General features: G+C 37.6%; 1 protein-coding gene across 1 annotated transcript in view; it reads right to left on the bottom strand.

The window, feature by feature from the left end:
• Positions 1 to 11173, bottom strand: part of LOC108577267 (fibroblast growth factor receptor homolog 1-like) — a 141611-nt gene that overhangs the window by 47263 nt on the left and 83175 nt on the right. The window lies entirely within an intron of this gene.

Raw genomic sequence — 11173 nt, 5'->3', positions numbered from 1 at the left:
GTTTCAAAATTTGACTGCTGAATTTTGCACAGTTTGATTGCCAAATTCCTCTTGAAAAATTTTAATTTCGATTTTAATACTAATATACATAAAATATTTGAAAATAATCTTGCTTCATGCTAAAACAGAGTTAAGGTTCTACTTTGAATTCCAACTAAATCATCCTTGTTATTTCCTTTTTTAAAAAATGAACAACTCCAAGTTGGAAAAAATCCACGTTCCCTCTAAATCCAGGCTATTACACGTTCCCCCGAGCCTAATCTAAGCCTGGAAGAACACCAGATCCCTCTAAGGGGCGGCTCTCGAGGTGGTTACGATGTACGACACGGTTGATCTATGGGGTTCGAGTGCAAGGATGCGCGCACCACGCAGGACGTGTTCTGGCATTCGAAAATCCAGCCATGTGTTCCTCTTTCTAGCCCGAGGAACGGTCTATTATACTTTATGGTAAGGATGCACCCGATAGTACTCCATAAAGTGTCCCGTCGTATTTGATCGGATTTATGACGATTCGCCACACGCGCCACCCTGGCCAAAAGGGATACGCGAACCGGGCGATGTTACTTTATGGGACCCCTTGTAAACCGGTCCACGTTCCTCACTTTTAAACGCCTCTATTTATAAAGGACCAACCCTGGCCTTTTGTCGATCGCCTTCCAACAATTTCGCGAGCGTGTTCTATGTTTCTTTTTTCTCCTTATTTTTTATGGTGTTCATCTGGTGCCAAAGGTTGGCGAGTATGGTGTCTGTTCTTTAATACAGTTATGGTGTTTAGATCGTTATAATTAGGAATTTGTAATTAAGTAAAAATTGGTCTTTGGAAATTTGGAACTACGTTCTTTTTCTTTCCTCTTTATGGTGTTCGTTTCTTGGGGCAAAGATTGGCGGGTATGGTGTCTGTTCTTTAATACAGTTATGGTGTTTGGATGGGAATTTGTAATTAAGTAAAAATTCGTCTTTGGAAGTTTGGAATTAAGTTCTTTTTTTCTTTTCTTTTTTATGGTGTTTATCTCTTACGCCAAAGGTTGGCAGGTATGGTGTCTGTTCTTCAATACAGTTACGGTGTTTAATTGGATTTAATTAAGAATTTATAATTAGGTAGAAATTGGTCTTTGGAAATTTACAATTGCAAGTGTTTTATCTCTTTTTATGGTGTTTATTTTTGGGGTCAATTGTGGCAATTAGATGGTTACAATTATGCTTCGCAAATTAAGCACCAGTAATGAGTTAAAAATTGATCGTTGAAAAATTGGAATTGCAAATGCAGAGTCTACGTGTTTTATCATTTTCCATTGGATTTATTTTTCAAGTCTGTTGTAGAATTTGGATGGTTTTAATTAAGCATTGCCGTACCAGGAATTTCTAATCAGTTGAAAATTGATTATTCGGAATTTCATAAATCAGCCTAAACAGTCTGATAATAAGGCACTGGTAACGATTTAAAGATCGGTTATTGGAAATTTCTAATTAGCCTAAATATTCTAACGAGTTACGAAGAATTCCTAATTAGTCTTAATAGCTCCTAAATGAGAGTATTTCTCCGGGCATGTTGAAATCTCTCTGAGAACGTGAGATATATAATTGCATACGTATTTGAAATTCAACTTTGAAATCGATTAAAATCGTCGGTAATAATATCCGAGCAACTTGTAACAAACAGCGAGGCAATTAACAAGAATATGCCAATCTGACAAGCAATAAATTACACAATGTTCTTCGAAGAATTAGCAATTATTGAATAACAACGTAAATTCGATATAAATATTTCACAATTCAGCGAACACAATGCAATTATCTGTCAATTTCTCAACGAACGACGATCCAGTTCTTTTCAATTCGAATTCCAATTAAAGTCCCGTGAAACGTGCGACAGATTCAATTCCTCTCCATACAATGTACAAGAAATGAAGGATAAACAAAATTAATAACAGTGTCGCTTCGAAGAATTAGCAATTATTAAAATACAAATTCGCAATTTATTATAAAATATAAATATTTCAAAATTCAACAAACACAATCCAATTATTAATCAATTTTACACCAAACGACGATCCAATTCTTTCAAAAATTGCAATTCAAATTGAAATCCTATTACGCACGCGACAGATTCAATTTCTATCCATACAACGTACAAGAAACGAAGAACAAACAAAATTAATAACAGAGTTCTTCAAAGAATTAGCAATTATTGAAAGATAAATAATTATAATCAATTACTCGATAAAAATATTTCAAAATTCACCGAACACAATGCAATTATCTATCAATTTCCCACCAAACGACGATTCAATTCTTTTCAATTCCAGTTAGAATTGAAGTCCCATTAAACACGTGACAGATTCAATTTCTATCCATACAACGTACAAGAAACGAAGAACAAACAAAATTAATAACAGAGCTCTTCGAAGAATTTTCAATTATTGAATAATGACCCAAATTCTTAATCAATTGCTCAAAAAAATATTTCCAAATCCACCAGACAATGCAAATAATCCATCAATTTCTCACCAAACAACGATTCAATTCGTTCAAAAAATCCCATTAAACACGCGACAGATTCAATTTCTCTCTCGCAGCGTACGCGGAAAGAAAGCAAAGAGCTAAAAAGCCGTGAAACTATCGTTGCGCTTATCGCGTCTAATTAAAGACTAATTACGATTTATCAGCGACCGTAAAATATGACGTGAAATTGCAACAGGTTCTCGAACGTAATAAGCCAGGTTATACAGAGAGGCAGGCAAGTGAGTAAATCAAACCAGGCTGATTGGAAATTATTCGCGGTTTCGTCTCTGTACATATCCGCCTGCCGCGTTAAAGAAAAAATCTATACCTATATCTCGAGAGAGAGAGAGTTTCTTCCAGAGAGGCGTTCAACGATCCGCGTAACCGGCTTCTCTTCGGCTAGGATATCGCGTTATACGCCGACCGGAAACGCATAAACCACCATTTCCGAGCGCTTAAACTTTTCGAAGGAGGATTTACCCCGGCGAAGGCTGGCGCGCGCGCCAGAGAGCGTTCTCCTGCGCCTTTCACGCTCGTTAAGCGAAAAAGAGACACAGTGTGACGCGGCGGCGTTTCAGGGCTATCTACGCTGACCATCTAACCGTCCCACCGACCGCTATATTTACATTTACGCGTTGAAAATTGCGCGAGCACGCGAAATTGCGCGTGGATGCACCGTGTAATAAACCTCGATGTCCTATTGTCTCTCCGGCGGTGTTTATTGCGATTTACGAGGCAAGTGCAAGGTAGTCGCTCGAGAAATACGGGGAATCCTGGGATCTCGCGTGGCTTTGCTTATCGTAACGGGGTGAAAAATTTCGAGTTTTTTTGGGGGGGAATTGCTGATGCTGGGTGCACGGTTGTGTAATGATGGTTTATGCTGCGTTAGGTTGTACTGTGAAGCTGTTTTGGCTCGTTTGGTGTGACGAAGTGTGGACAATTTGGGAATTGTAGTTTTTGATAGTGTGAAAGTGGAAAATTTTAATTTTTAAAGGATGATGATAGTGATTTTTGTGATTTATTTTCATTTTTTAAGGAATGATGGTACTGATTTTTGTGATTGAATTTTTTGGTAAAGGTATTTTGGCTCGTTTGGTGCGAGGAAGTGTGGACAATTTGGGAATTGTAGTTTTTGATAGTGTGATAGTGGAAAATTTCATTTTTTAATGAATGTTGTTAACGACTTTTGTGATTTCATTTTTTATCCTACTCTTCCGTTAATTTTTTCCTGATTTTCATTGGGATTTTTGGCTTTTTGCATCGTTGCTTTATCCAGTATTATTCAGTAAAATTTGTGTGAAGCTGTTTTGGCTCCTTTAGTGTGAAGAAGTGTGGAGAATTTAGATATTATAGTTTTTGTGGAATGTTGGAATATTGGAAATGAAATTTGTGTGCTCATTTGTTGCTGTATTTTTCGTTCTACTTTTTTTTTTTATTCTGCTTTTATTGTTATTTAGTTAAATTTGTGTGAAGCAGTTTTGGCTCGTTTAGTGTGACGAACTGTGGAGAATTATGAAATTGTAGTTTTCGATAGTGCGACAGTGGAAAATTTGATTTTTTCATGAATAACGATAACGAGCTTTGTGATTGAATTTTTTGGCAAAGGTGTTCTGGCTCGTTTAGTGTGACGAACTGTGGAGAATTCAGAAATTGTAGTTTTTGATCTTGAGAAAGTGGAAAATTGAATTTTTAACGAATGTTGAAAACGACTTTTGTGATTTCATTTCTTGTCCCACTATTTGCTTCATTTTTTCTTGATTTTAGCATTGTGACTTTTAGCTCTTCACATCGTTGCTTTCTCCAGTGTCGTTCCCTGAAATTTATGGTGCAATTGTAAAGCAGTTTTAGCTCGTTTAGTACGACCAGGTGTGGAGAATCTTGAAATCATATTTCTTCATTCTGGGGAACTGGAAAATTTATTTCTCAACGAACCCTGAAAACTGCATTTTTTACACAAACCACAATATACGACAAAGTTTTACACTTCGTTGCTGTATTTACAAAAGAAGCACGAGCAATCCCAAAAAATCTAATTCTTATCCCCAAAATAAAAAATACCATTTTTTAAAGTAATTCGTTTAAAAACAAAGAGCAAAGTCTACAATAATAATTATCAAAACTTGCAACATAATTGTGAAGTATTCGGTACGAAAAATGGCCTAACTTTTCACATGGAGGAGCTTCAAATTTCACCGAAAATCCCACTGTTTCCCATGAATTATTTCCACGATATTTTACAACCCATTGTTTGTTCAACGTTATTTATCAGAATTTACGAGGCAAGCGGAGGATAGTTTCAGACGAGCCAAACTTAAATTTTGATATTAATATTTTTCTCAACTGGTCTACTATGAAGATTGAATGCAATTTGTGCACTATTTTATGTTCCATTGTTTCTTCGATATTATTCGTTGTAATTTACGGCGCAAGAGAAACCTATTACTATTTCATTTGAAGGAAAGAAATCTCGAAACTAGTTTTAACGAATGAAAATTGGTAGTCGGACGTGTAACGAAAATTGAACGTGTAGCGTTTAGCAATAGTTTATGCTCTATTGTTGCTACGATTTACGACACATCATTCGAGAGATATAAATTTTTCGAGATATTCCAATAGGTCAAATATCGAAAATACTTTGGAGAAAATTTACACTTCGTGTGTACGATAAATTATTTTCAGCGATAAGAGCAAGTTTCAAACGATTCGAATTATTTTATCTGGAAATACGAAAATATTTGTCTTGTATTTAATTTTTTTTAATTTCACTTAAATCAAAGTCAATTCGAAAAATTTCAGCAATAAACTTATTCGAAACAAGAATATTCTCTTAGATACAATTTTCCAAAGTGTCCAAAGAAATTCGCTTGATAAAAACTCGAAATTTTTTGGTAATAAACCTACTTCATCATTCCAAATCGAAGTTAATTCCAAAATTTCAGCAATAAACTTATTCGAAACAAGAATATTCTCTTAGATACAATTTTCCAAAGTGTCCAAAGAAATTCGCTTGATAAAAACTCGAAATTTTTTGGTAATAAACCTACTTCATCATTCCAAATCGAAGTTAATTCCAAAATTTCAGCAATAAACTTATTCGAAACAAGAATATTCTTATAGATACAATTTTCCAAAGTGTCCAAAGAAATTCGCTTGATAAAAACTCGAAATTTTTTGGTAATAAACCTACTTCATCATTCCAAATCGAAGTTAATTCCAAAATTTCAGCAATAAACTTATTCGAAACAAGAATATTTAAAATTGTAAAATTGCAAAAACTCAATTTGATTCGATAAAATTGTAAAATTGCAAAAATTCAATTTGATTCGATAAAATTGTAAAATTGCAAAAATTCAATTTGATTCGATAAAATTGTAAAATTGCAAAAATTCAATTTTCTAGAATAAAAAGAAATCACTGTCAATTAATGTAAAGTAATCTCTGCACTGATTTTATCCACCTATGCACCACAGTAATACACAAACACACTCAACTTTATCGCATTATCTCAATAACGAGAAACAAAAGAAAAAAACTAATCAATATTCAACAAGGTTATGAAAAATTGTCGTTTCGTAATGACGGATTAATTATTCACGACGGATTAACGCGCGTGTAAAAAAAAAAAAGAAGAAATCCGAGCGTTGAACAACTTGGAGGACCGGAAATTAAAATTCCGTTCGAAATGGCCCCTCGAGGCGAGTCACCGTCTGATAATGGCGTTACGGAAACCGAATATTTCGACCGCTTATTTATGCGTTCACGCTTTATCGAGCGTTCAATTCTCCTGTACGCTTTTGCTGTCTGGTAAATAAGATAATGTATTCGATCCTGTCGAGCCGTTGCTCGCCTCTCGTCTCTCCTCTATCTGATAAGATTAAAACCCACCCGTGACCGTTCTCGTTCGTTCGGTTCGTTCATTCACGAAAAAACCGGTGTTGCGATATAGATTCACGAATCTTGCATATCGCAAGACGAGCCACTCTCCCTTTTTTCGCTCTGTCGCCAAAATCGTCGCGATGTTCATCGAGATAATTTCGCGTACCGGTTAACGACGAGACGTCTGGAGGAATTTTCTTCTTTGTCGTTTTGCTTACGTGGTCCGACAAGTGTGAATCTTGTCAACGATCGATCTGTGCGAGGGAATTTTTTGTCAGGTTCGTTTGCGTTTCAACGCCTACGCGTGTTATAAAATTGAAAAGCGCGGGTTGAAAGCGTTGGGGAGGAGTGAGAGATGGATATGATGGTTGAATTGGGGTTTACGAGGTCGGAATGCGGCCATTTTGTAGCGGTGGAGAGTGAGTTTGAGTTTGGGTAGGGTGATGGTTTGGTGTTATTGTTGTTTTTGAGGGAACTTTTTGGAGTTGGTGGGTTTTAGGGGTGGATGGTGGAGTGACTGGAGATTTGGGAAGGTGGAGGTGTGAGGGTTTTTGGGGTTGAGATTTCGGGGCTGGAAGTGGGGAGTGTGGAGATTTGGAGAGTCGGGAAGTAGGGAAATCTGAGAATTTGGAAATTTGAATATTTGAAAGTTTGGATATTGGAAAATTTGAATATTTGAAAGTTTGGATATTGGAAAATTTGAATATTTGAAAGTTTGGATATTGGAAAATTTGAATATTTGAAAGTTTGGATATTGGAAAATTTGAATATTTGAAAGTTTGGATATGAACATTCGCAAATTTGAAAATCTGAATATTTGAATACTTGAAAATCCGAATATTTGAATATTTGAAAATCCGAATATTTGGTACTTTCAGAATCCGCAAATTTGAATATTTGAAAATATGAAAATTCGCAAATTTGAATATTTGAAAATATGAACATTCGCAAATTTGAAAATATGAATATTCGAATACTTGAAAATCCGAATATTTGAATATTTGAAAATCCGAATATTTGGCACTTTCAGAATCCGCAAATTTGAACATTTGAAAATATGAACATTCGCATATTTGAAAATTTGAAAATACGAAGATTCGAATATTTGAAGATTCCACAGTTTGAAAACTTAAAAACTCAAACTCCCGACATTTCGAACTTCAACAATTACCACTCAAAGCTCCCAGATCCCAAACCCAACAATTCCCATCACCTCTTCTCCACCACTCATCACCAAATCCTCCCCGATAAATCGTCCCCTCGATTCCAGACGAAAGATACCCAAAATACTCCAGAAATTCCCCTAAAAAAGAACCACGTCTCACCACGTTCGAAACATCCCTCGCATTATTTTCCACGGAATCGAAAGCGAGAATAAACAGCCCGGCGTTTTCAATTTGTCCGCGCGTCTGTTCACGAGAAATCGAAGGTCTTTCGTCGCGGTAAATAACCGTTGTCGTCAATTATCGCAACACAAGGGGTGGAATATATTCACGAGAAGAGAGACGGCTCGCGGAGCTTTGATGTCGCTGCATGCGTAAATCAGCCGATTTCCTTCACGAAATCCCGAGAAAAAGAAAGAGAAACGCGGAGGAGGAGCGAATGTGCCCATCCCCGAAATTTATGCTAAGCGAACCCCTCGGGTGGTCCCGCTTAAAGATCTGGTTGCCTGTAAATTTGAATTCCTCAAGGGATGACCGTGACTCCTCTCCCCTGTCATATTATCCTATCGTTTGCCCCTCGAGCGAGTATAAAGAACCGTTTTATTGCCAGAGTCCAGGATACGCGCCCCTAAACGAGCATCTCCTCTTCCGCCTCGGCCTTCTTAATTCGACAACGGGTTTCCGGAGGCGCGAGTACATATACATTCAAATTCAATTTCTTCGCAAATTACTCGAGACAGTGTATCAAAGTTTTTATTCCTTTTTTTCCTTTTCTTCTTTTCGAGTGTTTCTTTCGCTGTGTGGTTCGAGGTGAATAACAGGTTTCGGTTGGTAAAGAAATTAGGTATAACGGAGGACGTTGGGAATATTGAGATTTTTTGGAATTTATGCGATTATGGCGTTTTTTATAAGTTTATAGAAGAAAGGACAATTTCAGAATTCGACTTTTCTTCGATTAATTTCTATATTTTACTTGTTTCAGATTTAATTTCATTTTTGCAGGAGGGAAAGGGAATTTTTTGAGAGATCATTTTGGAATTTATGCGATTATGGCGGTTTTTGTAGGTTTATGGAAGAGTCGACCATTTTGGAATTTGATTTTTCTTCGATTAGTTTTCATATTTCAATTGTTTCAGATTTAATTTCATTTTTGGAACAGAGGAAGGATTTCCTTGATTCCTATATGTCAATTATTTCAGATTTAATTTCATTTTCGCAAGAGAGAAAGGGAATTTTTGAGAGATGATTTTGTAATTAATGCGATTATGGCGATTTTTTGTAGGTCTACGAAAGAGTTGGAAATTTCAGAATTCGAATTTTCTTATATCAATTGTTTCAGATTTAATGTCATTTTTGCAAGAGAGCAAGGGAATTTTTTGAAAGACGATTTTATAATTTACGCGATGACGACATTTTTTGTTTCTTCTTTCTTATAATCTTATAGAAGAGTTGAAAATTTCAGAATTTCATTTTTCCTCGACGAACCGGCATATGTCATATTCGTTAAAAATTTTTGCATAGTACAAAACACAACAGGTGCAGCAATAAAATGCAACTATTTTCAAAGAGCTAATACGGAATACTCAAGTATCGTTTTACTAACAATTATTTTCGAAAATAACTTTCTGCTCCAAAACACACGAAAAATTAGAAACAGCTAAAGGGTTAATAAAACTCCCCCCAAAAAGATATCCCCAAACGGTGCTCGTAAAACATTCTCTCCCACAAAAATCTCATTTCATCCTACTTCAAACAAACACGAACAAAACTTCGCCTCCCTTCGAGAGAAATCTGGCGACCAGATTTTCGCCACCTAACTCCAAAGAATCCCACGTACCCGCAAAAATTCCGAAACTCGACTCCTCTTCCCTGCCCCTTTTTCCCTCCAGCCCGAGAAACCCCACGAAATTCTCCCACGAACGCTCTTCTCGAAGAAGGGAACGCAACAGAAAGAAAACAGACACGCTGACGCGCACACTTGCAACGAACAGGTGACAGTTTCCGTAAGAAAATTTCTCCCCGAAGATCCGAGAGAAACATTAATCGTCGCCTGGTGAATTCATCATTTCTTTCCCTCCCTCTTTCTCTCTTCTGCCCATCGAGCCTGCGTGTTTTCTTAGGATTGGCTCGAGGGAGCAGTGCACCTTTGGCGCGTCGTTAGGAGCCTCGAAAGGAAAACAATCCGCCAGGCGGATCCTCAGAGGGATCGTTAACACCGGCGACGAAAAAATAAATCTCCGCGGGACAGGCTAGGAGGGGTCGCCGCGTTTACGGTGATTTTATTGCGATTAGTTGGTCGTAAGCGAGGGATCGAAGACACCGGAGGGGGTTTGACGATCGTCGAAGCGGTTCTGATGCCCGGTTTGCTCCAATTCCTCGAAACCAGGAGCAGATACTGGGGTATCGCTCGAGTTAAAACACTTGGGGATCGTCGTTGCGTGAAACAGAACTCTATTTAACAGAGATTTTTTATTGAGAATCTTTAATTGACTCAATCGACTGCAGAGAAAAGAAAAACGTTTTTTGATATAAATGTAATACAAAACAACGGAGGCGAAAACCCGAGTGAAAAACAGGTACTCAGTTCGGGGTTGTCGCACGACTACTTAAAATGCGGAGAAGCGTTTGTTATATACTTGGATCGGAACCACGGTCAGGGGACCCATGGCTTTTATGGCCCGGCCTGCGCCTACGTTAAGCAGAGAAACTCGCAGTATCAATATTTTTGATGATACGTGACGTGCGCGTGGTAGAATGGAGAATGAATGCGGAAATTGGGAAAATAGGGCTATTTAAGGGTTTAGGGAAGATGGACTTTGTGACTATGCAGGAGAGTTGGAAGGTGAAGAGTCCAGTATGGGTAATGGTGAAAGTGGGTGACTAGTTGTGAATACAGGTAAAACTAAGGACTAAGAAGGAAAGTATTTGAGGGTGTAACAGTGTGTTGTAATGTTGCGGTTGGTCACTTTCAGCTTTGTGCCTTTTAACCCTTTCATTGCGGAGAACTCTCGTACAGAACCAGCAATATACAATAGAAGGCGCGATATTCGCATTTCTGTCACACGTCGTTATGGTTATTGACCAAAATAAAAAAATTAAATAATGTACAATAGTATTAGGGCCTTCGTGCTCAAATAGAGGGAGATCTTGCCAAACTGAGATCTCTCACGAGTTCGATTCCCGTCGAGTACCTCAAAATTTTTCTTGGGTTCCTACAATAAGGTGTCAGGGTCTCCGTATCCAAATAAGAAACCGACCAGGAAAAATAGAGAGGGAGATCTTGGCGTAGTGTGTAAAGCCTCGGTTTTAGAGAGCCTGAGGTCTCTCACGAGTTCGATTCTGGTTGAGTCCCTCCTCAAAGTTTTTCCTGGGTTCCTACAGTAAGGTGTTACAGTAAGAAAAATGAAACGCAGAGGACGCATATTTACGTCTTTCGTATATATTGATAAATCTGTGAGAGCGTACATATACGCCTTTCGTAGTCGAAGGGTTAATTGGTTTATTGTGAGAGAGGAGATCGTGAATCTTCACGCTGATGATTATTCAGCGGTGGAAAGTTGGGGATGGGAAGTAAGGTGCGCCTGAATTTTGTGCGTTAGAGTATTAGGTTAATTGGAAAGGTCAGACATTTC

Source organism: Habropoda laboriosa, unplaced genomic scaffold (genome assembly GCF_001263275.1).
Source record: "Habropoda laboriosa isolate 0110345459 unplaced genomic scaffold, ASM126327v1 scaffold713, whole genome shotgun sequence".
Classification (NCBI taxonomy): Eukaryota; Metazoa; Arthropoda; class Insecta; order Hymenoptera; family Apidae; genus Habropoda; species Habropoda laboriosa.
This window is presented reverse-complemented; position numbering and strand designations above follow the sequence as displayed.